Source organism: Eublepharis macularius, chromosome 1 (assembly GCF_028583425.1).
Source record: "Eublepharis macularius isolate TG4126 chromosome 1, MPM_Emac_v1.0, whole genome shotgun sequence".
Lineage (NCBI taxonomy): Eukaryota > Metazoa > Chordata > Lepidosauria > Squamata > Eublepharidae > Eublepharis > Eublepharis macularius.
Window position 1 is genome coordinate 142,193,227 of NC_072790.1, and position 23,198 is coordinate 142,216,424.

Consider the following 23,198-nt stretch of genomic DNA (forward strand, 5'->3'; position numbering starts at 1 on the left):
AGAAAAGCACAGCTGTTTAATCTGAGGAAGAGAGTCTCATTTTAATAATCCAAAGGAGTTTTGTGAAGATAGGACAGGAGAGTAAAATTAAGTGTGGGTATTTCAACACATAGACCACAGTTTCCAAAAAAGAAACATGGACTGAACAACTACTCTCCTCAATGTTGATATTACTGTCTTTAGACAGTACATTGTAAATCTGAATAAATGCTCAACCCAGTAGGTGACTTGCAATATCAAAACACAGAGTTCATCAAAAATATGTTACCTCAGACTTTTGTCTTATAGCTGTCCGGGGTCTGAGGCACAGCCCCCGGACTTGCCGGGAGGAAGCGACGGCAGGCAGCCGGGAGACAGCTGTCCAGCCACCCCAGCCGGCACCCAGGGCCAGAACCTGCCTCCACCAGGGGGAAGAGACGAAGCTCCCAAGCTTTGCACTACATTGGAGTAACTTCTGTTATTATGGGAACTCTCCCAGATCCTGGAGTATTTGCAGATCAAAGCAGATGAGATGCTCGTACATCTGTCATTGGTTCTTCCCAGAGTCAGTAAAAAGACCAGGGCCAAACTGTTGCCTGTTGAAACAATGTTCTACAAAGGCTGTTCTTAGACTTGATAAAATAAAGATGAGTAAAGTTTGGGTAATACAAAGCTAATACAATCATGGGGTGGTGGTTTCAAAAGGCAAAGCCATAGGTACCTGTGTTCTTAAATTTCACTGTTGAAGATACTAAGAGATCTGTGGTCTGATTTGTGTAGTTTCACCTTGATTATGACCGCTGCTAGTAAACTGGTTCTCTGATATCTGAGATGCATTTTTTTGTTTGTTTATTTTATTCTCCGTATACCCCGCCCTTCCCACGAGTGGGCTCAGAGTGGCTTCCAACAAAATATATTATTAAAATACAATAAAACATTATTACAAGTAGCATAAAACCAATATTAATAAACAATTATACCAACAGCATAAAAATCCAGGCACCACCAAACAAATCTGGCCACTACAGAATTCACCTCTTTCTTCTGACATTTGAGATATATTCACTTCTTACCCTGCTACTGTTGCTGGTTACTCTCTGATCCAGATTTGATTTCTTTTGGATTTGCCTCAGACTCCACAGGCTGTTAGCATGGCCAGAAGATAAATTCAGTGAATCTAACTATGTGTTGTGATTTCAGCAGGGTGTCCATTCAAATTCACTTCTGCATAGTAATCTTCCCATACCTGGCCAGTAATTCTTGCAGGTACTCAACATGTGACACACCTCCAATATTTTCTGAGTTCACACACACACCAACCAGAGCTAGCCTTTCTTTGGGGAGCGGGGTTGGGAGGTCTAGGCAATTTGTGTGACAAACAGGACTGCCTCCAGCTGAAATTGTCTGCCTCTCCTGAGAAACAACCAATGAGAGGGTGTGGAATGATGAGCCAGGGACAGTTGGAGTCCATTGGAGACAGTGAGAGGGGGAGAAGGATTTTGGATGCTGCTAAGAGAAGGCAGCAGAGATACCACGGCAGCCAGGGCCTTGGGGAGCTTCCCGATTGGTGGTGCAGGCTGGCACGGGGGCCTTTCTCCTGGACGTGGTGCGGGTGGGGCTGCCTGGCTTGCTACCCATGCAGGTGACCCAGCGTGCGCTGCAGTCACCCGGGCCTCAGGACCTTCCTGGGCCCAGGCACGAGAGGGCTCTCGGGGCCTTCCTCACCGTGGTGCAGGGGGGCTGCCCAGGCCACCACCCGTACAGGAGGCCCAGCACATGCCACGGCCACTGGGGCCTTGGTGGCCTTCCTGGGTGGCAGCACGGGCTGGCTAGGAAGCCTTCCTTGCTGCAGTGGGATGGCCATCCCACTGCCTGTTCCCTTGGTGCAGCATGTACTGGGAGCCGCCCAGGCCCACAGGGCCTTCTCAGGCCACGGTGCAGGCGGGACTGCCTGGTCCAGGGCCTGCACTGGTGGTGTGGCTCTCTGGGGCCCAGTACTGGGCACAGGCGGGGCCTATCTGAGATCTTGATGGGGTGGCCACCTGGCCTATGGGACCAGGCCCCAGCCTACTGGGGCCTCCATGGCCGGGGAGCCCTTGGTGCACAGGGGCAGCCAGCCACAGCTTGGCCCTGGCCACAGCGGTGACTGCATGAGCCCCCCCCCCTTTGGCCTGGACAGACCTGCGGAAGTCTGACCCCGGCAGATCTTGGAGCTAGTGGGGACGGCATTGGCCATGAAATGGATGAGAAACTTTCTGCAGAGGCCGGTGTTGCAGAGGCAGGCAATGGAACATCACCCCTGCTAGTTTTCCTGAGGCAGCATGGGCCCATGCAGCGGCCTCGGGAGCGAACCAGGGTCGGCCTTGGCTAGTAAGTGGATGGGGGGGCCTCCTCCAGAGTACAGGATTGTGGAGGCAGGCAATGGCATACCACCTCTGTTAATCTTTTCAAAGTGGCATGGGCTCATGCGACCACCTCGCAGGTGCGAGCGGTTTTTTCCTTTTATCTTTTGCAGGATGGCACCAAGTTCTAGTTCCAGGATCTAGCCAGTCGAGTGGGAGGAAGAGGTGGACCTTGCAAGCCCTTTTGCGGTATGGGAGAGCGACATGGAGCGGAAACAGAGACGGGGTTGGTCCTGGGTCTCTGGACGAAGGTCATACAGGGCTCGGCGGAGGAGCCAGAGCTGCAGCTCTTCATCATCCAGGGCGTCGAGAATTGAATCATCAGGGGATGAGGACTGGGAAAGAAAGGCACGGAATTACTGGGAGACAACGGCCCATGTCCCAGGGCTGGCATATTGGGCCCGGCACCGCCGACACTGGGGGAGAGCCAACGCTGGGGCACGGGTGGCATGGGATCACCCCCATTCAGCTCACCACAGAGAATCCCCACCGCCGGTGGGCCTCGGTGAGGCTCCCATAGGGTATCACCAGCCCACTCAGATGGGGGAGCGCATTCTGTTTTTTTTTTTTGAAAAATTTTTATTGGGTTAGAATCCATTATTTCCACATTTACATTCAATTTTCCCCAATTTTTTCATCTCTAACCCCCTCCCTTCCCCCCCCTTTTTGTTGACTTCCAACAGCTTTCCAACCCTTTGTCCCCTTTCCCTTACTTTTATTAGCTTCCTCTATCTAAAACAAATATATATTCTCCATTATTCTAAGCAGTACATCCTTAACTATTTTTAACATTATATGCCCAAACTGTAAGCCTTTGTTTCCATCTTAGATAAACAATTTATCCCAATTTTTCAATTTCAGGTATTTCTATATATCATAAACCATATAGATCATACATTCGTTTATATCAAACAATTTGACTTATTCTCTATATATATTACTCATTCTATCTTTTTATAATAGTTCTATATATCTCTCCTCACGTAGTCAATCAATTTGACCCATCTATATCTTCAGACATTCAGTTTGGTACAAAACTTGTCAGAAAAAAAAGAAAATATTGTTAGTTAATCGCTCCTTATATTTAGTCCTTATAATTAATTATTTTCTCTATGTTCTGTTTGTTAACCTATATATATCTATATATATGTCAATCTATTAATCTGACTGCTTATTAATTCACATTTATCTCTTCTCCCCCCGGTAAAGTCTCCCCCCTCTACTTCAATACTTCAGTAGTTCTCAAACTGCCACAGTTTTCCTCCCACCTCCCATTTCTTCTCCAGGTATTGTTTCAGCTTCTCCCAGTCTGTGTTGAACTGCCCTGAGTCCAGATCTCTCAATTTTCTTGTCATCTTGTCCATTTCAGCCATATACAGCAATTTGTAAGTCCAATCTTCAATAGTTGGCACTTCTTGTACTTTCCATTTTTGCGCATACAAAAGTCTAGCTGCTGCTGTCATATAAAATATCAACGTCCTGTGTTGGGCTGGAATTCCCTCCATTCCCAAGTTCAGTAGCAGGAGTTCTGGGTTCTTACTAATTTGAAATTGTAAAATTTCACTCATTTCTCTTATTATTTCCCCCCAGTACTGCCTGGCTACCTCACACGACCACCACATATGATAGAGGGAGCCCTCATGCTTCTTACATTTCCAGCATTTATTAGAAGTATTCAAATTCCCTAGCGCAATCTTCTTTGGTGTCATGTACCAACGATAGATCATTTTATAAATGTTCTCTTTAATATTAATACATGTCGTTGTCTTCATTGTAGTTTTCCACAAGTATTCCCATGCCTCCATTGTTATTTCTTTATTAAAGTTTATAGCCCATTTCACCATTTGTGTTTTAACTATCTCATCCTCGGTATACCACTTCAACAGTACTTGGTATACCTTGGATATTCTTTTCTTATCTTCTTTAAGAAGGGTCTGCTCTAGTTCCGAATTCTCTATTCGTATACCTCCCTTTACAGAGTCCGAATTATATAAGTCTCTGATCTGTCCATACTGGAACCAATCGTAGTTAGGTGATAGTTCCTCTTGTGTCTTTATTCTAAGTTTGGATGCTTCAGTTTTAGTTATTTCTTTATACGTTAAACATTGTTGTTCATTATCAACAGCTCTCGGGTCTATCACCTCATATGGAACCACCCACAAAGGGGTTCCTTCTTGTAGATAAATTCTGTACTTCTTCCAGATTATGTATAGACTTCTCCGAACAAAGTGATGCAGGAACATCGAGTTGACCTTTACTTTGTCATGCCATAAATATGCGTGCCATCCAAATATTTTTTTATATCTCTCTAGGGCTAATAGTTTCTTGTTCTTTAATGTCATCCATTCTTTCAACCAAACTAGGCAGATTGCATCATGATAAAGTCTCAGATTGGGCAGTTGCATTCCGCCTCTTTCCTTTGCATCTTGTAAAACTTTCACTTTCACTCGAGGCTTCTTGCCTGCCCAAACAAAATCTGATATTTTCCTCTGCCATTTTTCAAATTGTTTGGAGTCTCTGATGATTGGTATTGTCTGTAGCAAAAACATTACTCTTGGTAACACATTCATCTTAACTGCTGCAATCCTGCCCAACCATGACAAATTCAATCTATTCCATTTAATCAAGTCTCTCTCTATCTGAGTCCATAGTTTTTCATAATTGTTTTTGAATAGATCTATGTTCTTTGCAGTTAATTCGACTCCCAAATATTTCACTTTACTTGTTACTTCACAATCCGTTGTTTCCATTAACAATTGTTGTTTCTGCTTAGTCATATTTTTGCATAATATCTTTGACTTCTTTTTGTTAATGAAGAAACCTGCCAAGTCTCCAAACTCCTTGATCTTATCTATCACTCTTGGCATGTTCTCCAATGGGTCCTCTACAATTAACATTATGTCATCCGCAAATGCTCTGACCTTGTATGAATAGTCCTTTATTTTTATTCCACGAATTTCATCATCTTGTCGTATTTGTATCATCAGAATCTCCAATACTAAAATGAACAACAATGGAGATAACGGGCAACCTTGTCTTGTTCCTTTACTTATCGTCAATTTCTTGGTCAATTCATCATTCACCACAATTGCTGCAGTCTGGTCTCTATAAATTTCCTTAATTGCTCTGATGAATCTTTCTCCCAATTGTAGCTTTTCCATAGTGGCAAACATAAAGTCCCAGTTTAAATTGTCAAACGCTTTTTCAGCGTCAACAAAGAAGAAACCAACCTCTTTGTCACAACGCTTGTCATAATATTCAATAGCATTGATCACTGTCCTTAAGTTGTCTCTTATTTGTCTGTCTGGCAAAAAGCCTGCTTGTTCCTCCTCTATGACTTCCGAGAGCCACCCCTTCAATCTCTCCGCCAATATCTTCGCAAAAATTTTATAGTCATTGTTGAGTAGCGATATAGGTCTATAATTTTTCACATTAGTCAGGTCTTGGCCCTCTTTTGGGATCAATGATATATTCGCTTCACTCCAAGTTTCTGGAATCCTTTGATCCCTTAAAACCCCATTCATCACCTCTTTTAGGAATGGTGCCAGTTCATTAGCCATTGTCTTATAGAATTTAGCCGTAAGTCCATCTGGCCCTGGCGCCTTTCCTAGATTTGCAGATTGTATTGCCTTACTTATTTCCTCGTCAGTTACTTCACTATTCAACTTATTTCTCCAAGCTTCCGAGATTTCTGGAAGTTTGGTTTTCTCCAAATATGACGCTATTGATTCTTTGTTTACTTCTTTTTTATTATACAGCTTAGCGTAAAATTTATAAAAGGCTCTACTAATGGTAGCCTGCTCCAAATACGTTTTGTTATCTTCGCAAATTTTATTTATTATCTTCTTTTCCCTTTTCTTCTTCAATTGCCATGCCAGGTACTTCCCAGGTTTATTAGCACCCTCAAACGCTTTTTGATTCAGTCTTTTGAGATTCCACTCCAATTCTTTATTGCTCATTGCTGTTAGCTGTTCTTGAAGTATTTTAATTTCCTGGTATACCTTCTTTTTCCCTGGTCTCTTTTTTAGCTGTATTTCTTTGGCTTTTATTTTCTCCTCAATCTCTTGTCTTTTCTCCTCTTTCTTCTTTCTTGCTCTACCATTTAAGTCCATTAGTATGCCCCTTACAACCGCCTTGTAAGCATCCCAAACTTTATTGGTTGGTACTTCTTTATTCACGTTGTATTGTATAAAAAACTTTGTCTCTCTTCTCAGTATTTCCATATTCTCTCTTTCCTGTAACAAGTCCTCATTTATTCTCCATGCTTTCCTTTTTCTCTTTTTTCCAAATTTCCACATAATTGGGTTGTGATCTGAGCCTACCATAGGCATTATTTCTACCTCCTTAGTCCATAATGCTAAGTCTTTTGAGGCCCAGATCATATCAATTCTTGATAATGTAGAATGCCTTGCAGAATAAAAAGTAAACTGTCTGCTTTTAGGATATTCTCTCCTCCATACATCTTCAAGAGTCTCTTGTTGAATCAACTCAAAAAAAAGCTTTGGTAATAGTCCTCTTTTCTTTTGTGCCGTTGTAGTCTTTTTGTCTAGTTCCAAGTCTGTCACTCCATTGAAGTCTCCAGCAAGAATTATCTGGTCGTATGCAAGATCGTCTAAATGCTTCCTTAAATCCTCAAAGAAGCTTTCTTTTGCACCGTTAGGTGCATAAAGTCCGACTACCAACACTCTCTTTAAATTCCAAATACATTCCACTGCTACAAATCTAGCTTCCACATCTCTCATAACAAATTTTGGCTGTAGCTCCTCTTTTATGTACAACACCACTCCTCTTTTTTTCTTGTTGGAGGCCGCTACATATTCTTTGCCCAATTTTCCAGATTTTAAATATTTTACATCCTGCTTTCTGATATGGGTCTCTTGCAAACAAACAATGTCACATTTTTGTTTTAGTAGCCAGTGAAAAGTATTTTTCCTCTTATTCGGTGAGTTTAGTCCATTTACATTCCAAGATAATACTTTACACTCCATACTCATGATCTTGTTGGTAAGTCTTTTTCATTGTCCTTAATAAATCGCTCCATCTCTCGCTCAGATCTGATGCGTTTTTTGGCCCCTCCAAACTCAAAGGACACTCCTTCCGGTAACTCCCATCTGTACCTGATTTTCATGTCCTTCAAAATCTGAATTAGCACTTTATATTTTTTCCGGTCCAGTAACACTGATCTGGGCAGTTCCTTCATTATAATAATCGTCTTGCCATCAATCTCCAATGGATCTTGAAACTGTTTTGTCACAATCCTCTCTTTCATATTTCGTGTTGTAAACTGCACAATCACATCTCTTGGTAGTTTCCTCTGGGTTGCTATTCTCGAATTCACACGGTATGCCACATCTAGGATAGCCACAACTTCCTCCTCCTCCTTCCCCAGGTACTCAGCCAACACCTCAGTCATCTGTTCTTGCGCTGACTTTCCTTCCACTTCTGGCAAGCCACGAAAACGTAGCTGCTTCTCCATATGTTTAGTTTCTGCAACTGACATTCTCCCCTTCACCAATCTCATCTCTGTTTGTTGCGTGTCTGCTAAATTCTCCATCGCGTCTTCTACTGTTTTAACTCTCTGCTGCGTTCCTTGTAATTCACTTCGTATTGTTTCCATACCTTTTTTCACTTCTGACAGCTCCGATTTTACTGTCTGTGTAACCTCTTTAACCTCTTTTATCAGCTCCAATTTCGTGTCCTTAAGTTCTTTAATCATATCTAAAAGTTTTTTGTCCAGGTTTTTATCCAGGTTTTCTATTGCCGATTGCCACTCTTTTTTTGACATCGTGGGGCTTGCTTTAGCTCGCTCCCACGAATCCGCTCTCTTCCTTAACTCCGTGGCGTAAAATTTAACGTTTTTCTATTTTAAATGTCCCGGTCTTCTTATAGAAATTAAATTTTAAAGAGTCCAAAATGTCGGGCGTCTTTTCTCTATGGTTTCTCTATGATTTTGTAATCCAAGATGGCCTACTTCCTCTTCCGCTGAAGCCGCGACCCTTCCCCTTTCAAAAATGGTGATTCCCTACTTCCTGCCCTCCAGCAAGGGCCGCTTCTCTCCAGCCACTCTATTGTTATTACGCACTTCCTGTCTCCCGTCTTCCCACAGCAGATCTCGCGATGGTGTCTTTTTCTCACAGCTCCAAAGCCACAGGTATTCAAAACAATAGTCCCATTTCTTTAATAACTTCTTTAAACTTAGTCTCTTTTTAAATTCGATTCCTGCCGAGTCTTCCCCTCCTTTTCACTAGTCTGTTGCAGTTTAAAAATCTACTTTTTTTCCTCTCTGTTTTTATCAATCTGTCCCGTCTCAGAAGATAATGATCTTTACCTTCTCTTCACTTTTCTCGGGTTGTAATCGCTGTTTCGATTTTAAGTTCCCCTCTCAGCTTCTTCCCCCAATCGATGCTTGGGTATGTAGATCTTATGCCAGCCGAATTGGCCCCAAAACTGCCGCAGAGATTATAGCCGACCCGTCGCAAGGTGGGACCTCAAGGATCGGGGGAAGACTCGTTGTATAGAGCCCCCCCTCGTCCGAGATCTAGCTCACCCTAGGGTCTTGAGCGTTCTTTGCCTGCTCCCCGCCTGAGAGCAGTCGGCCGCGGGCTATTTTCACCCCGCCGGCCGGTTAAAACGGCAGTCCGGTCAGCTCCGCAAGTGGAGCTGCGTTAGACCTCCATGGATCCCAAACAGGAAGTCCGGGGGGGGGAGCGCATTCTGAATGGGTACTATGTGGACGTGTTCACCTTGCTGCAATCAGAGGAGCCAGTGGGGAACAGTGGATCCCCCAGGAAGCAAAGATGACATGACAGGGAGCGACCGGCTGAGTGCACCTTCACTAATTGGGTCCTGGGGTACTGCGAGTATGCTGGGGTGGTACAGGCGGCATACTCCAAGCATGCTTGACATCTCACCATGCACATGAGGGAGGTGATGCACATAAAGGCCACCTCAGGCGAGCGGGCAGCCCTGTAATATGATGAAACCTTCCGGAAGAAGGCCTCCAGTAACGAACTCAACTGTTGTGACCAGCCGGACAGCATGGGTTGGCAACAAGCTCTAAATGGCAGGGGTGCAGGGAAACAGCCCTGGGCTGAGGGTTCGGGGTACAGGCAATATGCCATCAAATGGCCATGCTGGGAATTCAATGTGAGGGGCTGCTGAAAGACAAGGTGCTGCTTCGATCACGTGTGTGAGGACTACCATGGCTGCCACCCCAGGCAGGATTGCCCCAGGGGTTCTGGATCACAGTGGCCCTTTTGAGGGGGAACAGCGGAGAGTGGAGGAAAAAGGGATGAAGGGAGCCGAACAGCAACAGGAGGAGACCAGGGTGATGCCACAGGTCCAGGGAAGAAGTGAGGCAGCTGACAAGGGGGGGCTGGCATTCTCTTGCCTGGACGCCAGTCTCCCTGGCCGCACTGCAACCACAGCTGCAGTGATACACCAACTGGATGGCTGCCACAATGCTTTGGGAGGGGTTCACGGAAGGGTTCAGAATCCCTTACATGGACCCGCGGGTGGCCACAGATGTTCCCAACTTGAAATCGGCATGGATATCCCGGATGTGGTGGCGTCTAAGATACAAAAGGAGGTGAGCGCTGGACGAGTGGCCAGCTCTTTCGATTGAGAGTCTCCCTGCTTGGCATGGTCCAGAAGAAGGCACCAGGAGAGTTCCACCTGATGCACCATTTTCCTACCCGAAGGGCACCTCCATGAATGATGCGATTCCCCCCAAACCCTGCACAGTGCGCTATGCCTCTTTTGATCAGGCCATAAATCTGGTACGGGCCTGCAGCCATGGCACACTCATGGCCAAGTGTGACATACAATCCGACTTCTGCCTACTGCCTGTTCACTGGGAAGACTGGTGCCTCCTGGGGTTCAACTTCCAGGACAAGTGGTATGTACACAAGGCCATGCCTATAGGTTGTGCTGTGGCCTGCTTGGCCTTCAAGACCTTCAGCAGGTTCCTTGAGTGGGCACTGAAAGATCTAGCTTGCTCCCCATTCATCTCTCATTATCTGGATGATTTTTTCATAGCGGGGCTGGCGGGCAGTGGCGAATGCCAGAGGCTCCTGTGTCTGTTCCCAAGGGTTGGCCGCAGAGTTAGGTGTTCCACTGGCCCAAGAGAAGACCCAGGGTCCCTCCACCTGCCTTTCATTCTTGGGGATAGAGATAGACTCTGTGCAGTGTACCTGCAGACTGCCCCTCAAGAAGCTGAAAGGCCTACAGGAGAAGGTGACAGCTATGCTCAAGGCTAAGAAGAAGACACTGCAGGAGGTGCAATTACTCCTGGGCAGCCTGAACTTTGCATGCAGGGTGGTGACACCAGGGAGGCCTTTTTGCACTCGACTGGTCAGAGCAACAGCCAGCGTGATGGCGCCACATCACCACATTCAGATTACCGAGAAGCTGAAAGCAGACCTGCAAATCTGGGACACCTTACTGAATGATTATATCGGCGTCTCCTGGTGGTGTGAGCCTCTTGACCTACGGGCATCTCTCCAAGTGCACTCAGACACCGCGGGGGGACGTGGGTTTTGATGTGTACTGGGAGGGCCGTTGGTGCATTCAGAGGTGACCTTAATGGGGGGGGGGCGCATTCCCAGGAACCTCATGTTCTTGGAGCTCTTTCCCATCCTGGTCGCGGTAGTACTCTAGACTGATCAGTTCCGCAACAGGAAGGTTCTATTTTTGTGCAACAACCAAGTGGTGGTGCGAGTGGTGAAACAGCAGACTTCACGTCGGAGCATGTAATGCAGCTGGTGCACAAACTGGTACTCCTATATTTGCAGCACAACATCATGTTTGGAGCATGCCACATACCTGAGGTGGACAATGACATAGTGGACGCCCTTTCTAGCTTTCAGGCAGACAGGTTTCGGGAGATGGCACCAAACGTCGAACAACACCCAGCTGTGGGGGAGCTGTGGAGGAGCTGTGGGAACTTGAGAACGTTGGATCCAGGAAGGAGTTTTGAATTTGCTGGCTCCAACGACCAGGCGGGTGTACGGGGCAGCTGTCATGCCATTTTCGGCATTCCTCTCTGAGCGGCCTGGCCGGATGGAAGGGGAGGTGATGGAGGAGGTTCTCTTGGAGTACCTGGCACGAATGGATGAAGCGGGATACGCATCCAAGACCATCAGGACCCACGTGGTGGCCATATTGTTCTTCTGCAAAATGACAGGGTAGGTGGACCCAACCGGCAGCTTCTTGGCCCACAGGTCCATGGTGGGTTGGGCCTGCCAGGAGCCTCCTTGCCGGGACTCCCAGCGGCCCATCACGGCTGACATCTTATGGGTCATATTGGGGCAGCTGGGTGCAATATGCCGCTCATCCTTCGAGGTCACGCTGTTCAGGGAAGCCTTCTGCTTTGTATTCTACAGGGCATTCCATGTGAATGAGCTGGCGGCGGCGTCAGACGGGGACCAGACCAACAGGGCGTTAGCACGGGGGGATATCTCGCTCGGGGATGGTGGGTTGCTGATCAAGGTCCGGCAGTCCAAGGCTGACCAGCAGGGGTGTGGAGCAGTGGTATGGCTCCACGCTGTGGGGCAGGGGCTCCCTTGCCCAGTCCAGGTGGTCAGGGAGTACCTGCACAGGCATCCAACCACATCCAGCCAACTTCTGGTGCACACCAACGGCAGGCTACTCACAAGGTACCAGTTCACAGCTGTCCTGAGGTCCAGCCTGAGTGCGGCAGGCCTCCCACCAGCCAAGTATGGCTCCCACTCATTCTGCATTGGACCAGCAACCACAGCGGCCAAGGCAGTGTTGTCCGCTGACCGTATAAAAGCCATTGGCAGATGGGTTTCCAGAGCATATGTGGGTTATGTCAGAAGAGAATATACTAACATTGTGTGATCCAGTTGCAAGCACAGCATCCCCCGGGGAAAGACAGCGTGTGGCTGTTGACACCGTGATGAGGACAACCAGAACAGCTGGCTCAGGGGATGCGAATGGGCCCCTGGGGGTCCCAGCAGAGATCCCCAGGGCCATTTGTGTTGGTCACCTTCGGGGACTAGGAAGGAATTTTTTCCACAAGGGGACAGATTGGCCGGGTTTTTTACCTTTCCCTGGGCATCAAAGTTGGGAACCCTGGTGGTGGGGGTGGCTCCACCTTTCTTGGTTGCAGCAGCTGGAATGTTGGCGGGAGTCAGGCCTCTGGCCTTCCTCCTGTGGCAATTTTGAGTCATTGGGCCAGATCCCAACAGGGTGAGTGGGCCTCTGGGACTGCTCACCCCAATGGATCTGGAAGCAAGGGTCACCAGGCAGGGCCAGCAATGGAACAACATGTGCCGTGCGCCAGCGGGAGGCTGGCGAGTGATGCATTGGTCAGCAGCCAAGCCTCCAATGCCAATGGGGATCCATGCCCAGATGCCAGGCCAATGCTCCATCCAGCTGTAATCAATAAAGTTGTGGCCATTCCTAACCCAAATAGTTATCTGGTGTGATTCATTAGCCAAAAAGCAGTCTGACATAGCACATAGGTGACAACCTTCTATGCCCTTCAATGTCAATGTATTTAGAAAGATATAATTCTGTTTAGGATTGTACTATAAGTCAGTTATGTTATTGAAGTATAACTTGTGCAGATGAGAATATACTTGCCACATGGGCTTTAGCGAAGATTGAATTTCCTATTATGAATATACTCAAAGCAAAAAGGTGTAGTAAGATTTATTTTGCAGTCACCTCTGAAAGCTGAATTACAGGATTTCTGTTCATCTGTCCCAGAAAGTACATGAAGTGTATAATTGGCTCCACTAGGACTTAAAGTCTTGGTTGCAGGGACTTTGTTCCATCTGGTTTACATATTGCCAGTGAATCCTGTTAAGCTGCATACCACTTTTACCACTGTTTTCTTTCTTACATATCCTTCATAGGCATAGCAGATCAATAGTCAGTCTGCAAAAAATAGTTCAGTGGATTACAAAACTGTGGCTACATTCTTATAAAAACAAATCATTCCAAGAATCTCTGTAGGGATTACTGAGGAGTCTCTGCATTATCTTGTTATTAATCACCCACTTTTTAGCTAGCTTAACTGCATATCTTAATTCCCCCCCCTCCCCTCAAAGAGGATAAACTTCAGTAAACCCATGTGGACAGTATCCCAGAATCTGATTATGCTGCATTTTTATATAAATTCTTAGCAAAGTAAAATTTCTCCTCACTCTATAAACAAGTGGTACTGGGATGCTTTACGGAGAGTAGGATATACAATGCGAGTGTGTGTGTGTGTGTGTGTGGTGGATAGAAACAGATTAAGAATATGCAGAGCTGTACACCAAAATGTTTTAGATAAACTAAGTAATTAAATAAATGTCAGACTAAGATGGGGAAGATCCAGATTCAAATCCCCACATAGCCATGGATTTCACTTCTTCATTTTGAGCCACTGAATCACTTCCTTTCAGGATAACTTACCTTACAGAATTGTGCAGCTGAGAGGGAGAAACATATATGCTGAGCTACTTGGAGGAAGAGTGGATAGAAATACAATTGATAGATCAAAGATGCATTCTCTGTGCCCTTTCATTCATTTCACTGTAGCTCCAGAAAAGAAGCTACATTAAGAGAACTTTATAGCAAAAATGCCTTGCCAGAGCTGTATATACCAAAACTATCAGTCAGTATCTGAGTGCCTAGTAATTATATAAGAATAGTATACTTTCATTGCATACTGTAAAATACTACTTTACATTTTGCTTGAAAAATATTTCTTTCTTCTTCCCCTTGAAGCCAAATGATTGAAAGAGGAGGGAAAGTGGCTGTATCATTCAATTAAGTATTGGATTCATGCATATGTTTACAGTCACACATGCATTACACAGCTCAAAGCACATTCACAGTGCTGCAGTCCTCTTTCTAAAGTGCATTTATTGGCCGCCAAAATTACTTTGTAAAGCCTGGTCTATACATGTAGTAGAATTAGGCAGTAAAACTGGCTTGCTGCTTCAAACTACAGGTGAGACAAGCAACATTTTCATATCTCCCTATATAATAGTAAATAGAAAATACATCAGGGAAATATTAATACAGGAGAACTTAGAAAATGTAATCTCCTTTACCAGCAGTCTGAAGTCATACATCCTTCCACTTCAGCATTCTGTCACCTCATTACCACCTCATTCTGCTGCATATATAGATTGCGAGCTCTGGACTACCCCCCCCCAGTTCTGAAAAGGTCATCTGTTGTCTGGGTTGAGCAATAGCTAGGCTTTCCATCCACCTTCCCCTGACTTGTTCCCCTTCTGCTGCTCAGATGACTGGTGGGGAACTTACCCCATTGCTGTGACCATGACAACATGTCCTGTACTTCCAGAAGTTATGTCATCATGTTGCCACATGACCCTCAACATGATGGCGTCACTTTCTGTACTCCCAAGGAGTGATGTCATCATGTTGTCTGGTGACACCATGGTATTTGGGCCCAAACACCAAGGTGGTTCTGGTGTGGCAGCAATGTGATGACATCATTGCCAGAAGTGATATCATTACATGGCTGGAGACTGTGTGCACATTAACATGCATTAAAGTAGGAATTTCCCCTGCCACTTGCCTTCTCCCTCTAACCCCCCACTGGTTGCCAGGGGTGACCTGGCAAGTGTAGTGATATCAATCTTTTTTAAAAGAAGGACAACGATCAACAAGTACATGTTACAACTTCAGTGGAACAATTTACACCCATGGAAGCAGTCTCATCTATGAAACTCTAGCCCTCTAGATTATGGATACTCTGATGCTGGGAACATTTTCCTACTTTCTTGCAAGAATATGGAGATAGTCATACTAGAACAAAACATTCTTCCCACTTCTTTTTATTCCACGCATGAGATTTGCCACAGTTCATTGAACACCCTGCTTATCACACTATCAGGGCACCAGTAACTTAAATCTCTCTGCACTTCTCTCCTCCCCTCCATGGATAATGTGGGAAGGAGTCATTAAATGAGGCTGTGTGTATTTTGAAAGCAGGGCCTCCAGGTGGTCCAGGATCTCACAGTATAGCATACTTATTGTTAACAGCTAAATCAACCAGCTTTAAGGAAGGCAGAGGCCTGTGTTCTGAATATATCCAGACAAGTAAAGAAGACTGTCTGATGGATGTGACCACATGAATCCTCAAACTCTACATCCCAGGCTATTGCAAAACCGCAAGAAGAGCTTTTGCTAAACAGGGAAAGTTTATTTCCATGAGTGACATGCATCCTAAAAGACCAGAAACAGAACTAGCATTCGCTTAATCTATGATGTCATAGATGAGTGGGTGTCCTGGTGGGTGGGTGGCCTGGCAGCCTAGGTGGTCAATGAATATCAACACATTGGACAGGATTGAGTGGAGAGGCTATAGAGTTGACAAAAAGTCTAGACTCTAAAATAGAAACCATACAAAGGAATTTCACCTGGTGGAACTGAGCATATTTACATTGGATACATTTTTACTGGAATTGTGTAAAGTACCTCAGCTCTTACCTCTTCCAGTATTGTATCTTTAAACTCTACCATTCCTTCCCTCAGTTTGTGGTGATCGTAACCAGGTAAAGGAAGCAACTTATTGAAGAGGTACTTCCTGTTGAGCTAGTTTGGGTGCAGAAGTACTTATATTCCTTATTGGTCCAAAATCCATATTCATATTGTTTAGGTGTTACTTAGGGTAGATGGGTGGGATAGAAAGGAAACACAAACACACACAAAAATTGGAAAGAAGTTAATGCGGAGATTCAAAAGATCTTAAAAACAGACTTTGCAATGAAACCAGACTATGCTGTTGGGAATAATGCCAGATAATATTGAGAAAATACTGTATGAATCTTTGAGCTATATACTAACAGCAGCATGGGTAGTAATGGTAAGTAAATGGAGAGACAAAGAATGCCCAACTAAAGAAAACTGGAAAGTTAAAATGACAGAATATATGGCAATGGCAAAATTAACAAATTATATAAAGGAAGCGGCTGACTTACCAGCAAGCTGGGTTGGCACCTGGGGCCGGACAGAGTGGAGGCGGGACCGGAGCAGAGGCGGAGCATCCATCCTACGAGGGTCCAGCCGCATGGTCAGCGCCATTACTGTTCGAGCATCTGCCGGATCAACTTGCACCCTCCCACCCTCTGCAGACTTTGAGCTATTGAGGGGGCTCTGTCACAACTTTATGGGTTGGCGTTTTGAGGCATTGGGCCGGATCCCATCAGGGTGAGCTGGCCTGCAGGACTGCTCACCCCGACGGATCTGGAAGCAAGGGTCGCCAAGCGGAGCCGGCGACGGAGCAGCATGTGCCGATGGGCCAGCGGGAGGCTGGTGGGTGATGCATCGGTCGGCAGGAAGGCCTACGATACCAACGGGGATCCAGCCCAGATGCCAGGCCAATGCTCCATACAGCTGTAATCAATAAAGTTGTGGCCATTTCTAACCCACGCAAGTGTCTGGTGTGATTATTTAGCCGCAACGCAGATCAACATAGCCCCTAAGTGACAAATAGAAGACCTATCAGAGAATTTGAAAAGAAATGGGAAAATTACTTTGCCTATTGTAGATAAAGATGAGAAATAAAAGATAGAAATAAATAATGTAAATAAAAGAAATTTGAATAGGCGCTCAGATTGACAGAGATTATTGAAATATTGTTTATTATAAGCCTTAGATTTTCCGAAATGGAAACATATATTATTTAACTTGATTAGTTTAGCATAGTTAGTATAGTTTGGTGCATTGTAGTATAGTGATGAAATGTATAGATCATGGTGTATTCTGAGCTATTGATTTGGAGATGGAACGGGTATAGCAGTAAATATTGTTAAATACTTCATAATAATATTTTTTGTTTAATAGCAAGACAGTGGAAGAGAGAGGAAATGTCCCTGAGAATGGTTGTTTTGGGCTTGAACATAATATTCAAATGATGTAAGAGATCACGCTCTAGATAATCTGTGTAAAGGGTATCTTAATTTCCCCCCAGTGTAATGGGTTTTTCTGTTTTTCCTTATCCTTTTTCCGGATCTACTTTGTTGTTTAGAAAATTTAAAAAATTAAAAAAACAAAGAAAGGAAACAAAAACACCATGGCCACATTGAGCTAAGTAAGGTTGCCAGCTTCCAAGGAGGGTTGCCAGATTCCCGTACCCTCCTGGCAGGAAGGGAGACCCGGCACTCACCTTCCAAATATTCTCTCATGCTTACAAAGTGCTTGCTCCCGGCTCAGCATGATGATGTCACTTCCGGGAGTGAAATCATCACACAAGCACTGGGAGTGCTCCCCATGCTTTGCACTGGGCTATTTTTTAGAATTGGCCCATTTGGGGCCCAAATTGACCAGGCACAAAGTTCAGGAACACTGCCAGAGGCTGTGCATTGTGCCGCACCAGGAGCCTATCCCAGGAGTCCCATTCCCACACCTTTCCCCCCCACTGGCCAGGTGAGTGATGGTGGAGGCAGAGAGTGGGAGCAGGGGATCCCCTTCCCTCACAGGGGGGCTATCAACCCTACCTCCAGGTGGGGTATGGAGATTCACAACTAACTTCCAGACTACAGAGATCAGTTTTCCTGGAGGAAAAGGCTGCTTTGAACAGTGGCATTATACCTCACTGAGGTCCCTCCTCTGCCTAAATCCCACTCTCCACAGGCTCCTTCCCCAAATATCCAGGAATTTCCCCAGCTCTGAGTTGGCAACCCTAAACCTAAACCAAAACAGAGGAGGAGAAGGAAAATGTGGAAAATTACAATGTTTTGCAGGATAGTAAGCTTCTGTCTTCTGCAATAAAATCTAATAGAAAGAGTGGTACTTAAAAAAAGCCCCAGACCAAGCACAGCTATAATAAAGTATGTCCTCAAGGATAAACACAACTATGGATTTCTCTCTGTGATAAATGATAAGTCTAAGAGAAAGGAAGCTATTTTTACCTAATAGGCCCACACTTGAGGTATATGTATTATTTTAATAATATTTATTTTATAGGCCTAACAAGAAACACATAATAATATGGATTTTGACTCAGACCAACATATAGATGGTGCTGAGACATCAACTGACTAATTAGGATGTGCTATAATTATCTTCCTTTTTTCCAACAACACCATGAAAACAGCCAAGGAATTATGTGAATGGAGCCCCCTGCATTTTAACTCAGTTTTATGGCTAGCTGAGTTACACTTCCTTAAATTACTTTCCCTTCCTTTATAGATATGTTTAGCCATTCCTCAAATGGATTTACACACTGAAGGCTTCAAAGAAAGCGAGTTAAGTAATTTAAGTTCTGGTAAAGGGTTTATTTTCAAAAGGAGTTTGAAAAATGTAATGTGAACTAGGATTCGGTTTCGTTTTCCCGGCCATGTCAGACGCTCCTCTCCGCAGGTCCGGGAGGAAACGTCCGAGCGGCCTGACCGGGCGGTTGACCCGCGAGGGTTAACCCCCAGGACTCCCAGTGAGGGAGTCAGGGTCTGGGGCGCCGCGGGAAGAACCCCCTGAAAGCAATGCAGGGGGTAAATTGCCCGTTTGCTCCAACGGAGGCCAGCAGACTTGCGCAGCACATCGCGTGCAGCCGGGCCACGGAGAACGGCAAAGAGCAGAACTAGGCGAAAGCCTGTAAGTAAGCGAATCCCTTCTGTTACTACAAGCGTATGTGAAGGATTGGTGGGATCTGAAGCTAAGAAGGCTCGGGTTTCTCCCCCCTCACTGAGTTTCAGAACTTGGTTGGCGGTCTCCCCCCCCCTAAAATGGCAACGAAAAAGCAGAGTCCCGCTTTGGGCAAGTCAATCTCGGCTGCCCTGCAGGGAAAAGGAGAGTCTCTTGAGGATCTGGTGAAGCGGTCGGTGATTGAAGCCATAAAGCCCTTTGTTGACAAGCTAAATGAAACGGATCAAAGGGTTGGCTTAATTGAGAGCGAAGTGAAAACCATTAAGGAAACAGCGGGGGGGGGCAGAGAAGTCTGCTCGGGAAAATGCGTCACTCATGAGGGCAACAAACAAAGAACTAAAGCTGGTGGAGAACCAGCTGATCGGGCTACAAGTGGAACGAGCACAAACAATTTTGCGTCTCCAGAACATGAAAGAGGAGGAAAATGAGAATTTAAAGGATCTGGTCTCGGAACTTTTAGCGACACCCGCGAGGGCAACTAAAGAAGAGTTAAAAAGCGCCATTTTGGAAGTCCGGCGGGCTTCTTCAAAATATGCAACGAAGCGTCAGCTGCCTCGCGAGATCATCATTGACTTCTCATCTAAGAGGATTCGGGACACTATCCTATATAATTCATACAATGCGGATCTGGACTTTCTGGGTAATAAGGTTAAGATATTGAAGGACGTTCCATTTTTAGCTCGGAAAAGAAGATTTAAATACAAAGGGTTTGCAGCTCTTCTGAGGAAACGTGGAATAAAGTTCAAATGGTTATTTCCGGAAGGTATCTGGTTTAGTTACAAAGACCAAGCTTACAAGATAACATCAGAAGATCAGCTAAGGGACTTTGAGGGTCAGCATCAAGAGTTCCAGCAAGATGCTAAACAAGAGGAAAAGGATTCCAAGTTTGAAGGGGGAGGGGAGGAGGGAACGAGCACGGCGACTGCAGCTGTTCAGAGAGAACTGCGTCCGAGGACAGGGGGGGGAGGAAGACCTAATCTTGATTATAATCTGTATTTTGCAGGGTCTACCAATCTAACAGTATTTTACAAAGTTTTGATTTTAAACAATGGCAGTATGAAGGGAAAGCATTATTTGTAGATGTAGTGTCTGTGTTGTTATGTGCTGTTTTTTTTCTCTCCTTCCCTCTGCCCCCCCTTTTTTCCTTTTGTATTGTTAGTAATTAAAATAAAAAAACTTTATAAAAAAAATTTTAAAAAAAGAAAGAAAAATGTAATGTGAACTAGAAGTCTTCTTCGGATTGGGTCTGGAAAGCACTGCACTCCATCTCCTCTCCTTTACTGACTACTGGGCTTCATATGTCTGGAACTGTCTCTGGTTTCTTTTGGGATTTGATTCTCATTTCTTTTTGGATTCATGTTCTAGGATTCAAACCATGCATAATAACAGAGCGATCCCTAACACATACAAGCCTTTCACACTCCTTGCCACCCAGGCAGGTAAAGGCTGGGAATACACCACATGCCACCTGTCTAGCCTCTACTACAGCAGGCAGAGAGCCCTGACCCACATCCTCACAGTACCCTCTCTCTCCTCTTCCAGAGGCTCCACCAGACAGGCAGCCAGTTCCCTGTATGTATCTCCTCTCACCCAGCTACTGCTCAGGGCTATTGCGGAAAAGGAAACATAGAAGGTTACTTTCCCTATATGTATACACTGCCACCATTTAAATTAGGCCCATTTAACGTGACCAGGGCACTAGGGTTAAACAAAAAAAAACCCTTTTATTTACAAGAAGGAACATAGGAGTGAACAGATTTTAAACTAATGAACAAACTGAAGTTAAACACAAATTTTTCAATGCATCAGGCATCTCTCTCTGCTGCCTTCCTTTAGCAGAGTCAAAACCCTTCTCTCTCAGCAACTTCTAAAAATCTCCTTTCCCTCCAAAATTCCTGCTCCCCACCCCCCCTGAGGCAATGATGCTCTCTGGGAGGGAGGGTGTGTTGATCGCTGCAGCAAATGTCTATTGAAGGAAGGGGGCAGCTAGAGAAGTCTCCTGCCACCCCACTCTGATTGGCCGAGCCTCCTTAGCTCCACCAATCAGGCCTTGTGCCACCTTTAAATTCATGTGGGCTGAAGTGATAAGCACCACATAAGAGCTACATCGGAAGACAGGCCATGCCATCTTCTTCTTTCCTTGTTTACACAGCATGAAAACATTTTCTGTTGTGGGGGGCATCATGATGTCTTCGTTACTAAGTCACCAATTATAATCAGACCTTCCCTTGTTCCATTTTTCATTAACTCATTCTCTGCAGTATAATCACTTTCATGACAGAGGAGTACAAACAGAACTGAGCCCTTGTTTATTATCTATCTGTGTTGATGCAGATCTCATGTTCCTTTTACTTTTCAGTTTCCAGCATTTGTTGTGTGGGCAAGTCAGTCATGTGCTCACAAATTAACAAGGGCAAAATGTTATTTAAGCAGAAAAAGTGCAAATGTTTGCCATGTTGCTCTAGAAACACAACACTGCACTGTGTGTACCATTGGTTCAAACATGAGGAAAAGATGCCTGTTGATCTATTTAAAGGAGATTATGATGTTGCAAAGCAAGACACTGAGCCATCAGCTCACTGTTTGTATTCTGCTAGTCTATACTAACAACTGCAGATACAGTTGTTAAACTTTTATCTCACCTTTTCCCCAGGGACCTCAGAGATGTAAACACAAAGATTATCTGACTATATCTTCACAACAGCTCTGTGAGGTAGGTTAAGCTGACAAATAATGATAGTCCTAAATTCACTCAGTAAAAGTTTAAATGAAGGTCTACTATCTGTCTGTTCAAACATTGTTTTAATACAGCACTGTGGTGTAGTGGTTGGAGCACTGGACTAAGATCTCTATGAGTGTGTGAGTAGCCCAAGGTCTGCCATGGACCTTGGGCTACTCACACACTCGTAGCCTAACCTACCTCTCATGGAGTTGTTGTGAGGATAAAATGGAGAAGGAGGGTGATGTTAGCCACTTTGGGTCCCCACTGGGGAGAAAAATGGAGCACAAATGAAGGGGCAGCCCAATCCTAAAGCCTTGTTTGGTGGTGCTGCCCATGCACTGGCATAACTATGGCATTGTGTGTCCGCTCCCTAAGGCCTTTTGCTAGAGAGCTGTGCTGGCAGGCAGCTCTCCAGGAAGGTGTGGCCAGGAGAGAATGCTCCTGGGCAATGCCGGCAGAATCCACCAATTGCAGGGTGGCTACTGTTGACAGCACCATGAGTGGCAAGGAAAGGTGTAGCTAGTCTGCAGGCTGGACCACTTTTCTCCTTCAGCAACTGCAAATGCCTTCCCCTGCCTCACAGAGAGCAGGTGCACAGGGCAGGAAGACCCTTGCAACTGGGCTTGTAGCATCCCTACAGAGGCACCTGCCCCGAGAGGAGCCCTGCCCCATGAGAGGGAGGCACTGAAGTTGGAGACAGGGCACCTGCCTACCCGCTCGCTGAACCTCCATTTCCAATAAGGGCCAGGCTAATGACTGAAGCTCTGCTTGCTTACAAACTCTGTCACCACCACTCCTAGAAACGTGTACCCCCTCCTTGAGAAGTAAGACCAGGAATGCGGCGGGACCCACTGAGGATCGCACCCACAGCCCCTGGTGCTCAGGATCAGCCCCCCAAGTCTCAGAGATGCTGCTCCTTAGAAGTGAGCAGGAGGCTGGTTCTGAAATGAATCACAGAACCACCCATTGGGTGGGATAGTCTGGAAAGCCCATTGGATGTGATGAGAGTGACAAATGGCCATTGACATGCAGCGGTTCCATTGAAACACATCACTGCATCACAAAGATGTGGGAAGAATGCGGAGTGGACTCTGAGAGCCATGCTCCGGTCCCAGGATGACGGCACCCCCAGAGTGGAATGATGGCCTGTGGGACCAGAGAAACAGCTCCGGAGCTGTCATCCCTTCCCCTGTGTCATATTCTCAAAGTCCATCCCAGCCTCTGCAAACAGCAAAAGGGAGTGTGGTCCAGCTTCATCAGGGAGGAACCCCAGAGAACCCAGTACTACGCTCCACACACACCCTTCCAGGCATCAACTTTGCTCCCCGCATGTAGCAGTCTTCTGCCTGGCTTATCAGACTCCAGCAGCACTGTCTGTTGAAGAATGAGAGTCCTCCATGACACCCCACCAGACATATATGGGTAACACTACAAGTCTCACCCCAGTGCCTGCAGTGAAGATG

At 45.6% G+C, this 23,198-nt stretch overlaps 1 long non-coding RNA gene across 1 annotated transcript; it reads right to left on the reverse strand.

Moving 5' to 3' along the window:
- Positions 1-935: 935 nt before the first annotated feature.
- Positions 936-14,479, reverse strand: LOC129339813 (uncharacterized). The gene is made up of 3 exons (XR_008597993.1): positions 14,453-14,479; positions 13,074-13,286; positions 936-2,716 (listed from the first exon to the last, which is right to left on the reverse strand). It is a non-coding gene; the product is annotated as an uncharacterized LOC129339813 (long non-coding RNA).
- Positions 14,480-23,198: the final 8,719 nt, after the last annotated feature.